The 11,918-nt window shown below is 43.8% G+C and overlaps 1 long non-coding RNA gene across 4 annotated transcripts; it reads right to left on the bottom strand.

The window, feature by feature from the left end:
- Window positions 1–3,471: 3,471 nt before the first annotated feature.
- On the bottom strand, window positions 3,472–11,533 carry LOC148417536 (uncharacterized). 4 transcript variants are annotated; one of them, XR_015866889.1, is made up of 4 exons: window positions 8,504–11,533; window positions 8,122–8,243; window positions 4,234–4,380; window positions 3,472–3,896 (listed from the first exon to the last, which is right to left on the bottom strand). It is a non-coding gene; the product is annotated as an uncharacterized LOC148417536 (long non-coding RNA). The 4 variants fall into 4 exon arrangements; XR_015866887.1 differs by having other exon boundaries at window positions 8,122–11,533; XR_015866888.1 differs by lacking the exons at window positions 8,122–8,243; window positions 8,504–11,533 and having other exon boundaries at window positions 3,472–3,899; window positions 4,234–4,496.
- Window positions 11,534–11,918: the final 385 nt, after the last annotated feature.

The following is an 11,918-nucleotide window of genomic DNA, read 5'->3' as shown; positions in this document are numbered from 1 at the left end:
ACGCACGCTACTGCCTATGTTTAGTAAGCGATGTGTGTTTATTCTGTTTATGTGTTAGTTTGTGAAGAGGTTGCACTTTATAGTGAGTAGTTAGTTGTTGCTAACCCGCTAATGTCGGCTAAGTATAAAAATACAGTAAATTCATAGATTTAAGCTTGGCAAATGTTTATGTTAGTTTACTGACTTTAAGATTGTTGTTGATTTATTATTCAACAGATACTACATGATACACCATCCATGAGCCAAAATATATGTGAAGTTAAAAAAAAAATACAAAAAAAAAAGGATTGTTTATGGTTACTGCGGCTGTACTGGGGCGTACATAGAAATCTAGGGACTGATACCCTACTTCGCGGATTTCAGACTTCGCGGGGGGTTGACACCCCCTATTGACAAGCAAAGTCATTTTTTAAGGAGCTCACGTGCTGAAAAAGTGTGAACCCCCCTGTCAGCATCAATGACCTGCTTTAGAAGTCTTCCTTTTTGTCTCTGTCTCGATGAAGATCAGTGCTAGGGAAGAAAGTCGTCCTTGGTCGCTTTTGTCTTTTCAGGGCTGAAAATGAACTCTCCACATATGCTGTAGTCACTGGACCCGTGAGCACGAGCATGAGAAATTATGCTGCCTCAGAAACAGTTTCAATTAGATCTTTTTGGGCCAAAAAACCGAGAAGCTGACCCGGAGAGTTGCATTCATCCTTTATTGTTTGTGAACTATATAGTCCAACTTGACCTGCCTTCAGTTTCACGAAGTCAAAATACTTAACAAATTTAGCAAGGCTTTTCATTTTTTTTGTCATCAAAGCATTGTGACATTTCCCAGAATTTTGTGCAGCCCACCAAACCAAGGAATGGTAGCTCACCAAAATGATCAAACCTAGCCTTCATTTGACAGCTAATGTTGTCCAGAATGTTTCAAAACACTTGTTTTCTGTCAGTTTTAATCAACTCTCTGGCTCCATTCTGTCAGTCCAAGTTGGCTACATTTATTCTCAAATTTGACATTGAAATTGTCAAACTCATGCGTCATGCAATCGAGAGATGCAACAGTGTCATGAATGTGTGAAAGACAATATTCTAAGTCCATCACTTTGTTATCTAGCACTTTAAAAAGCACGTCAGTTTTATTGAAAATGTCCTTATTATGCCATCAGGAGAAAGTTGACGCTTTTGACAACCACAGTTGGTATCCAGCTGTCATCATCTGTGCGTCAATATTACGCACTGGATGATCTAAAATGATTCCAAATAAAGCACGCAGGTCAATGTAGTGCATGCTTATTGTCTGCACCAGTCCTGAGTTGGAGCTCCATGCACCAGTTGGAGCTCCAACTTGCAGCTGCTCGTCGTAAACGGCGCTTGACAACATCATCCAGTAAGTGAGTGCGCTTTGCTGAAAAATGAGCTGGTCCTTCAGCTGTTTTAAAAAAACACGCGACACTTGGGCTTGCATTTTGCCGAATGCAATAGCACCTTGTGTGCAAAACAGTGTGTAAAAATGGCTTCGGGTACTTTCTCTTTAATTTTAGCTTGGACTCCATTAAGGTCTGAGGCCATTACAGCTGCTCCATCATAGGTTTGAGCTACAAGCTTTTCATCACAGTCATACTGTACTTCTCCAACACTCCCAGGATGTACTCAGCAATTGCAGCAGCTCGTCTGTCCTCGCTCACATTATCAAAGCCCAAGAACGCCTCCTTCACCTCACAATCTGTTTCCATTTTGGCCACATAGCCCAATATAACAAATTTGTGCTTGATTTGTGACATCTGTGGTCTCATTAACTTCTACAGCAACAAATGGGGCTGCACAGATCTCATTCTTAATGTCATTTCTAATTACGCCAGCGATTGTTTCAATTAAACCATTCTGTTTGACAAGCCAGAAAATACACTGGATGTCTTCAAATTTCAAGCTAGCCTGTCATCTTTCCCAGAAAAAGCATGTAAAAGTTCAATATAGTTGCCATGACTGGTGGAGTCTGCACTTTAATCATTTCCACGAAATACTAGCTGCTCTTTGGCAAGGAAGTAGGTGGCATTAATGAGATCTTTTAAAATAGCTTGGTTCTCGCTTACTTTAGCATTGTGGATGCTGATGTTGCATAACGTGCATATCAAAATTGAATTGACATTAAATATTGAAATTGAATATTCACTTAACTTTACTTGATTTTTAACACTTTAATTAACTTTTTTGTAACAGTTGAACAAAAGTAATTGTATTCTTGGGTGCAAATTATATTTGAAACATAAAAAAATCTCACCATGGCAGTTTAATATTTATAAAAATTGTAAACACAGTAACAGAGAAATGAACAAGTAATAGTCATATCAACAAGTGCAGGGCTCATTTAAAATATGACATTAGTAACTATACATGTTGATTGGATTTTTAAATGGTTATTATTCTGGAGTGAAAACTTAAAAAATAAAATGTTTTCAGACTGATCATAAATGAAAAATGACTTGTCCGCATGAGTGTGATGGGTGAAACTGAGATCTGGAGGGCAGGACAAAGGCCAGGTGTGGCTCTATGGCAGTAGTATGGATGCGCAAGATGTCTTGTACGTTATAGCTGTGTCCTCACACGGCTCTTATTTAAGTTCATAACCGAGAATGTCTTATCACATAAATACGTCGACCCGAACAAGCTTAGCATTTTGTTACCAAATGCTCGAATCTCTCGGGCTTGTCCTTATCCAGCTGTTGGTAAAAGTTGTAAAATATTGCTGCTGTGAGATTAAACTAGCTTCAAGATGTTACAGTTTCTTGCTGCTTTCATTACCTGTGATCTTGCCATATACGTCATGTTTTGTTTGGTAATGTCGCTTCACATTGAACTCTTTAAAAACAGCCACTGTCTCTTTACAAATAAGCAGACACAGTTGTTCCGTATTTCAGTGAAGAAATAGTCCAATTTCCACTCATCCTTGAACCGTCGGCCCTCCCAGCCAACTTTCCACCTTTTGTTGATTGTCGCCATTTTAGAAAGCCAAGTTTAGAAAGTCAATTACTCATATACTAATTTAATGTTCCTAATTGAGCCTATAGAAGGCAGCAATTAGCACACGCACGTAACGGCGCTGCTGCCCAATGTATTCATTCTCCATGCATGCCAGACGTTATTGATTTTATGACGGAGGCTGCTGGCCGGATGGAAATTGACCATGGGCCGCATTTGGCCCCCGGGCCGGACTTTGGACATGCCTGATCTAACTAATGGAATGCTGGATTCTCGGGAGCGCGCCCGTGAAGCCAACTTCAGCGTCGTATGTTACATCTCGTTGCCCAGTTGATGTATTGGATTAGATTTTAGACAATTTTTATTGTAAGGCTCTCAGTGGCATTGTGCAGTAAAACCAGTGTGGTCTGCAACATAGATGGGTCGGCAACACAGCCGAATGAGTGGCTGTGTTCCTATTTCTCCTGTGACGTAAGTATCTGCTCCACAGGTATGAAGTTTATCAATCAATCAATCAATCAAATTTTATTTATATAGCCCTAAATCACCGAAGTCTCAAAGGGCTTCACAGATGAAAAGAGATCGTACAGAGACATCTTTTCAGTATAAGGTACACAACAGCATCCCCTGTCAAAGCTCCCAGAAGGGGAAGGAAAAACTCAAAAACCCAATTTGGGGAAAATCAGAAACCTCCAGAAGGGACCACAGGTGGGAGGAGCCCCCTTCCAGGCCCACAGGTCGAAGTGGAGGCTGCATGTACCAGACACAGAAACAATATAAATTACAGAAAACATATTGAGCTATATAGTGCAGTGATGTCTTGACAGCAGGCAAAGCCATTGGGCAGGAACCATCCCACATTCCAGCCAGGTGGACCGCAGACGGCCGAACTCCTAACCCGTGATGGTCGACCAGCGCAGGACCCAATGGAGGCGCTACTAACGAAAAAACAGGAGAAAAGGGTTAAACAAAAACGGCATCCCCCTCCTACTTCTGCTCGATCTACAGCAGAGGTGGGCAACTCCAGGCCTCGAGGGCCGGTGTCCTGCGTGTTTTCCAGTTTTCTCTCCCTAACACACCTGATTTAAACCATTAGCTCATCAACAAGCTCTGCTGGACCTTGAGAATAATCCTAATCATTTGAATCAGGTGTGTTTGAGAGAGAAAAGAGGAAAACATGCAGGACACCGGCCCCCGAGGCCTGGAATTGCCCACCCCTGATCTACAGAGTCTAACAAACACACACCTAACAAGCACACCTAACAAACACACCTAGCAAACACTAAATCACACTATTCTGAACAGTTCCTGATGCGGCGTTTTCTGGCAGTGGGATGACCGGAGAGAGACAGAGTTTGGTCCGTGGGCTGTTTAAATAGGGCGGCAAATCAGGAGAGCCAGCCAATGGGATGACGCCACCTGCACACAATTGACACACTCCAACCAAAAGGCACTCATGCACACGCACACACACAAACAAAGGAGAACACAGCAGAACCCAAACAAAAACTACATATGACCCACGGGTCATAACACCCCCCTACCTAAAAATCGGACATTTACCCCCTAGAGTAAATGTGCGATTAATGGGATCGGGACAAGGTATCGGCAATGACGTTCTAAAGTCCTTTCTTGTAACGAATCTCCACATCAAAGTTTTGGAGCAACAGCGACCAGCGTGTCAGGCGCTGGTTGCTGTTCTGCATCCGAGACAAAAACACGAGCGGATTGTGGTCAGAGAATACAATGGTTGGTATTGGGCTGGAACCAAGGTACACCTTGAAATGCTGTAAAGCCAATAACAAGGCCAATGCCTCTTTTTCGATGGTGCTGTAGTGTAACTGGTGCTTTTTGAACTTCTTAGAGAAGTAACAGATGGGATGATCAAGGCCATGATCATCTTCCTGTAGTGGCATCGCACCAGTGCCGAGCGCACTAGCGTCCACCTCCAGCTTGAAGGGGCGCGCAAAATTTGGAGCCGCGAGCACAGGGGCGTTGCAGAGGAGAGCTTTGGCAGCTTCAAAAGCCGTTTGACAGAGTTCCGACCACAGGTATGGCGATTTGGGGCTTGCGAAACTTGTAAGCGGAGCTACAACGTCAGGAAAAATTCTACAAAATGCCCGATAGTATCCAGCCATTCCAAAAAACCGGCGGAGCTCACGAGGAGTTTGGGGAGCCGGGAAATCAACAATGGCCTGAACTTTTGCTGTTACAGGGCAAACTTGGCCCTGACCGACTTCCTTCCCCAAATAGGTGACAACCGCCTTACCAAATTCACATTTGGCTAGGTTAAGCGTTAGCGAGGCTGCGCGCAAACGGCCAAAGATCTCATGAAGCGTTTTCAAATGTTCAGTCCACGACCGACGAATATGCCACAATGTCATCGAGGTAGACCTCACAGTGACTGACATCACCAAGAACCATATTCATTAGCTGCTGGAAGGTGGCTGCTGCGTTACGCAGTCCAAACGGCATGACTGTGTATTGTAAGAATTGATCGGGCGTGACGAAGGCACTAATTTCGGACGCGCGTTTTGTTAGAGGCACCTGCCAATAGCCTTTAAGAAGGTCTAATTTGGTGACAAACTTCGCAGCTCCCACACGATCAACACAGTCATCCATCCGGGGCAGCGGGAATGAGTCTGGTTTTGTGACCGCATTAACCTTCCGGTAGTCATTACAGAAGCGTGGTGTCTGGTCAGGTATGGGTACAAGCAACGAAGATGAACTCCAAGCGCTGGAACTTGAGACAGCCAAACCATGGTCAAGCAGATACTTAACCTTAACCAAGAACTTTTTTCTGCGCTCAAAATCTGTTTTCGCTCGCTCAGTTTTATTTTGAACGCTCAATTTTTTTCCGCGCGTGCGTAATTGTGGCACAAATATAACGCCATAAACGTGTGGCAGCACACATTATGGTAAGGATGTACTGATTGCCAGATTTTGTCTTTGGAAGCGGACCAACACAATCTATAAGAACATGTTCAAATGGTTTGCCTAGGACAGGGATTGGCTTCAATGGAGCAGAAGGAATCACTTGCTTGGGTTTGCAGGAAATTTGACAGGTTGGGCACGAGCGACAGTATTTTACGACGTCGGACTTGAGACCTGGCCAGAAGAAAAAACGGAGCACACGATTGTAGGTTTTCTTAATGCCCAAGTGGCCGGACATACAATGCTCATGAGCCAAGCTCAGAACTTGGGAACGGAATGGTTGTGGAACTACATTTTGACACACTGACTCATGTGTAAGACCAGTTTCAGGAGACCATTGGCGCATGAGGACACCATCATCAAGGTGGTAAAACACAGACTTCTTGCAATTTAGTTTTTCAATCAGGGCATAACAATGGAAAAAGCAACTATCAGATTTTTGAGCAGATATCAGCTGTTCTTTGTTTACAGGCAGAGTAAGGTTTACATCAGGCTCGAGCTCAACAGAAATAGGCTCATTTCACTTACACTCCTTGAGTGTTTTTGGTGGATCTGAGGGACATATAAAAGAGTCGCTAAGATCAACCAAATCTTCAAATTTTCGCACCTGAGCACGAGTCGCAGCACACACAGGAAATAGGGGCAACGCGTCTGGCCCAACCAGGTCAGAATTACAAACAGTCGCGCACGGATTTTCAATTACCTCGGGTGGAGGAAAAACTTTTCCGCCCGCCAAATCGTTTCCGAGTATCAGATCCACCACAGCTATTGTTAGCTGTGACCTCACGGCAACTTTAACTTTGCCAGACACAAAACGAGAACTCAAATTAACAAAATGCAAGGGTGCGCGCACTACGCTCAGCTTTACCCCCCACGCTAAGGCGTCTGAGCCACAATATGACTCAGCCGAGAAAGGGAGGACATCCCCGCGGATAACTGTTTGTTTTGCGCCTGTATCCCGCAGGATAATAATCGGAACCGGCTCTTTGTTTCCCACCAACGCAACAGAGCCATTATAGATGAACAGTCTAAAATCTGTATCGACCTCTGCTTTTGGTTTTGCCAAATTCATGCGCTGCGTGGAGGGTGCTGTGGTTCGGATCAAGCCGATCATTGATGGGGTTTTCCCACTTTTGATCAGCTCTTTCCTTTTAAGGACTGGTCAGTGGAGACCAAATCACGACGAACGAAAGAGGCGAACACGTTCTTGTGCGTCAAAGCGAATTCATCCGCCAACACAGCGGCATCTGCGAGGCAAGCAGTTTTCTGCTCGTTCAAATACACTACAATTCTTTCCGGAAGACAATTCTTAAATTCCTCAATCAAAATAAGCTCACGCAAATTCTCAAATGTTTGAACCTTACTGGCCTGGCAACAATTATCAAACAACAAACTTTTCTCCCTAGCGAACTCCACATATGCTTGTGTGGCAGTTTTTTTTACATTTTCTAAAATTTTGCCGATATGCTTCCGGCACTAATTCATATGCACGGAGGACGGTGGCTTTCACAGTGTCATAATTTAGGCTGTCCTCAATCGAAAGAGAATTGCAAACCTCTTGAGCTTTGACAACAAGTTTACACTGCAACAAAAGAGGCCATACATTCTTAGGCCACTTCAACATAGCTGCAATACGCTCGAAGGCGTTAAAATACGAGTCCACTTCGGACTCTCTAAAGGGAGGAACTAATGCGATGTGCCGACCAACATCAAAACTGTCCTGGGGCGTACCAGTGGACGGTGACTGTGCGGTTGAGGGATGAGCCGTCGCAGCAGCTCCCCGCTCTAGCTCCAGAGCCTTCAACCTCAACATAATGGCTTCCACCTCCAACTCCCGATTTCGCACCTCAACCTCCTTTATGCGCAGAGTCAATCTGAGCTCCTCTGCCGTCATGCCAGTTTGGACTGGGGAGGTGCGGAGTGGGGCAGGAACACCAGGCTCAGCACCCAGTTCAGCTCCCTCCTCAGGGGCTGGGTCAATGAACAAACCCCTTTCATATGGGTTCTGGTGCAGAAGCTCTTAACTCCCGCTTCTTGCTGTTGGGTGGCACAGGCACATCAAAAGCAGCAGCAATCAAAATCAAGTGATTCTTATTGCATTTCTCAAGTTTGCTAATTGTTGAATTAGAAACAAAATCTTCTACCTTAAACTCCATACCCGGCACCACCACAAAAGAAAAAACTGCCAACAAACAAGTAGAGATAACAAAAACAAACGATACTCACCCAAAGACAAACCGAAAAAATGGACAAGCCCCCAATATGTTACACCTAGCCTAGGGGAACTGGGATATAACATGTGTGTGCTCCCCCGTCTGTACCCTCACCACCAGAAAAGGCCCGTGAAACTAAACGTGTTGAACAGAAAACAGCAGCTTTTATTGTCTTCGGAGGGAGAGCAAACACACAAAATAATAAACAAAAGATCTTCTGAATCCCTAACTAACTAGCCAAACAAAAAGGAAACAAATGACAGTTGGCTCACTATCTACCAAAACGCAAAAACAGGAGAAAAAGGGTTAAACAAAAACGGCGTCCCCCTCCTACTACTGCTCGATCTACAGAGTCTAACAAACACACACCTAACAAGCACACCTAACAAACACACCTAGCAAACACTAAATCACACTATTCTGAACAGTTCCTGATGCGGCGTTTTCTGGCAGTGGGATGACCGGAGAGAGACAGAGTTTGGTCCGTGGGCTGTTTAAATAGGGCGGCAAATCAGGAGAGCCAGCCAATGGGATGACGCCACCTGCACACAATTGACACACTCCAACCAAAAGGCACTCATGCACACGCACACACACAAACAAAGGAGAACACAGCAGAACCCAAACAAAAACTACATATGACCCACGGGTCATAACAATGTACCAAATACAGACATACACATAAATAATATAGATTACAGAAAACATATTGTGCTATATAGTGCAGTGATGTCTTGACAGCAGGCAAAGCCATTGGGCAGGAACCATCCCACATTCCAACCAATTGGACTGCAGACGGCTGATCTCCTAACCCGCAATGGTCGATCAGCGCAGGACCAAATGGAGGCGGTCAAGTCAACCCTCACCATCTAGCTAGTCCCCTCTCCGAGCAGGAGAGGAGGGGGGCAGGAAAAAGGAAAAAAGAAGAAAGCTGCAGACAGGCTCAATCAACTAAATGCTTTTGACTATAAATGTGTTTTTAGTCGGGCTTTAAAAATTTCTACTGAGGTGGCTGCGTGAACTTCCATAGGTGGGGCATTCCATAGTACTGGCGCGCGAATGGAAAATGCCCTTGATCCCGCAGACTTCTTTTTAGCCCGTGGGGTCGATAGCAAACCGGCATTTTGTGATCAAAGTTGTCGGGACTGAACATATGGTGATACTAAGTCGACGAGATAGGAAGGCGCTAAACCGTGTAAAATTTTATAAGTAATTAACAGCACCTTAAAATCACATCTCATGTCTATTGGAAATGCAGTAATGTGATCGAACTTTCTCGTCCTTGTCAATAGTCCTGCTGCTGCATTCTGTACAGATTGCTGGCTTTTAATGTAGGACATGGGAAAACAAATAATTGTGAAGGTGAAAAAACGCCGTTCCTGTCATGTTATTAATATGTATTCAAAAGGAGAGAGTTGAGTCAAACATCACGCCGAGATTTTTTGCTGAACTACTTTGGGAAATAGTACAGTTGTCCAGGTTCAACGTGGTATTCTTAATCAAGTGCTGATGATGAGCAGGGCCAATAATTAACATCTCTGTTTTACTAGGGTTGAGAAGCAGAAAATTGGAACACATGCATTGTTTAATCTCGGCAAGGCAGGCCTCCAGTTTACTGCACTTGTATGGATCTGTTATTTCTAAAGGCATATACAGTTGGGTATCATCAGCATAGCAATGAAAACTAATAGCATGTTTATGTACAATATCGCCAAGAGGAATCATGTAGATCTTGAACAGTAAGGGACCAAGTACTGACCCCTGCGGGACACCACACGAGACGGAGAAAGATTCAGAGATCGCATCGCCGTAAGAGACACTATGCGTCCTTCCCAGGATGTAAGATCTGAACCAAGAAAGTGCTGATCCCGAGATACCAACACATGATCTAAGACGTTCTATAAGAATATGATGATCAATAGTGTCAAATGCGGCACTAAGATCAAGCAGTAATAATATTGATGAGATGTTGGAATCCAAGGCTAAGAGAAGATCATTCGTCACTTTTACTAGGGCTGTCTCAGTTGAGTGGTTGGCCCTAAAACCTGACTGAAGGAGTTCAAATCTATTGTTGTCTATCATAAAATCGCTAAGCTGTTGTGTTACAACTTTCTCAAGAATTTTGGCGATAAGCGGAAGGTGTGACACTGGCTTATAGTTAAGGAGATCTTCAGGATCTAGGTGAGGTTTCTTAAGTAATGGTTGAATGACGGCCGTCTTAAAAGCTTCAGGTACAATGCCAGAGGAGAGTGACAGGTTGATAATATTCAAGACAGATGACCCTAAGACCGGGAATAAATCTTTAACGAGTTTGCCTGGAAGCGGGTCGAGCATGCAGGACGTCGGCTTTGCTGCATTGACCAGGTGTGTAAGACACTCCAGGGATACTAAATCAAACTGGGACAGGGTAACCAGACTTTCTTAAACCTTATTGTCCGAACTAGCATCAACAATCACAGTCGAGGGGGTAAGCGGCGCTGCCTTTTTTATTTCGTCCCTTGTTAGCTGAGTCCGCTGAGTAAAGAATTGCATGAAATTGTGTGCTGAATGGAAGGAACTATGATTAACCTGCTGCTGCTGTGTTAGCTGCGCTACCGTCTCAAATAAATATTTTGGGTTGTTTTTATTAAGACTAATCATTTTGGAAAAGTAATTTGTTTTTGCTAACCTAAGAGCCTCTTTATATTTCAGCAAGCTATCGCACCAGGCCTGACGGAAAACCTCAAGTTTAGTTGTTCGCCATTTACGCTCAAGTTGTCTACTTAACAATTTACACGTACGCGTTTCCTCTGTAAACCACGGAGTGTGCCGCTTCGGACGAGTTTTAAGTTTCAGCGGCGCAATAGTTTAGGGAATTTAAAAAGAATCGAATTAAAATCATTCGCGAGCTTATCGACTGAACCAGTGAAAGACGGAAAGGTAGCTGTTGCGGAAGGCAGTAATTCAGAAAGTGCAGCAGTGGTTGAAGAATTAATATCACGGCTCTTAAAGCCTTGGTTGTGGACAACAAGACCACACTGAGCTAGGACTTCAAATGTTATAAGATAATGATCAGACATAACGTTAGTATGTGGCAGAATTGTGAAGTTTGAGGCAGTTAGGCCACGGGTCAGCACCAAGTCTAAGATATTACCATTCCGGTTTGTTGCTGCTTTTATTATTTGTGTAAAACCAAATGCATCGATTATTGCTTGAAAAGCTACAGTAAGTGGCTCCAATGGGGAGTTCATATGAATATTGAAGTCACCCATAATTAATATATTATCTGTGTGAGTTATTAAGTCAGCCATAAGTTCAGGGAATTCGTCTAAGAATCCAGAGTATGGACCGGGAGGACGGTAAATAACTACCACATAGAATGGTGGTGAGGAGCTCGATCGCATAACGAGAGCCTCAAATGTCTTGAAAGTGTGACTCGTGCTCGTGCTAAGCCTAAAATCTGATTCTGAAATTAGGGCGACACCCCCCCCCCCCCCTTTTTTTACAAGGACGGGCAACATGTGAGCCCACAAAGTTTGCGGGTGAGGCCTCATTTAATGGTAAGAATTCATTTGGTTTTAGCCAGGTTTTGCAGAGACCAAGCACGTTAAGATTTTGATCTGTCATAAGATCATTTACAAGAAGGGCTTTTGAAGGGAGTGACCTAATATTTATGAAGCCGAATTAAAACTGGGAAATTTTTCCTGGACTATTCTGAGTCCTCGTGTTGGTAGTACTAATACCAACAAGATTTTTTATGGCTGGGGCTTGCTCTGTATTTTGAGTAATTAAAACCTCGTCGCAATGTTAGTAAAGTAGGAATTCGATTGT

Source organism: Hippichthys cyanospilos, chromosome 10 (genome assembly GCF_059441005.1).
Source record: "Hippichthys cyanospilos isolate Australia breed blue-spotted pipefish chromosome 10, RoL_Hcya_1.0, whole genome shotgun sequence".
NCBI classification, from domain to species: domain Eukaryota; kingdom Metazoa; phylum Chordata; class Actinopteri; order Syngnathiformes; family Syngnathidae; genus Hippichthys; species Hippichthys cyanospilos.
This window is presented reverse-complemented; position numbering and strand designations above follow the sequence as displayed.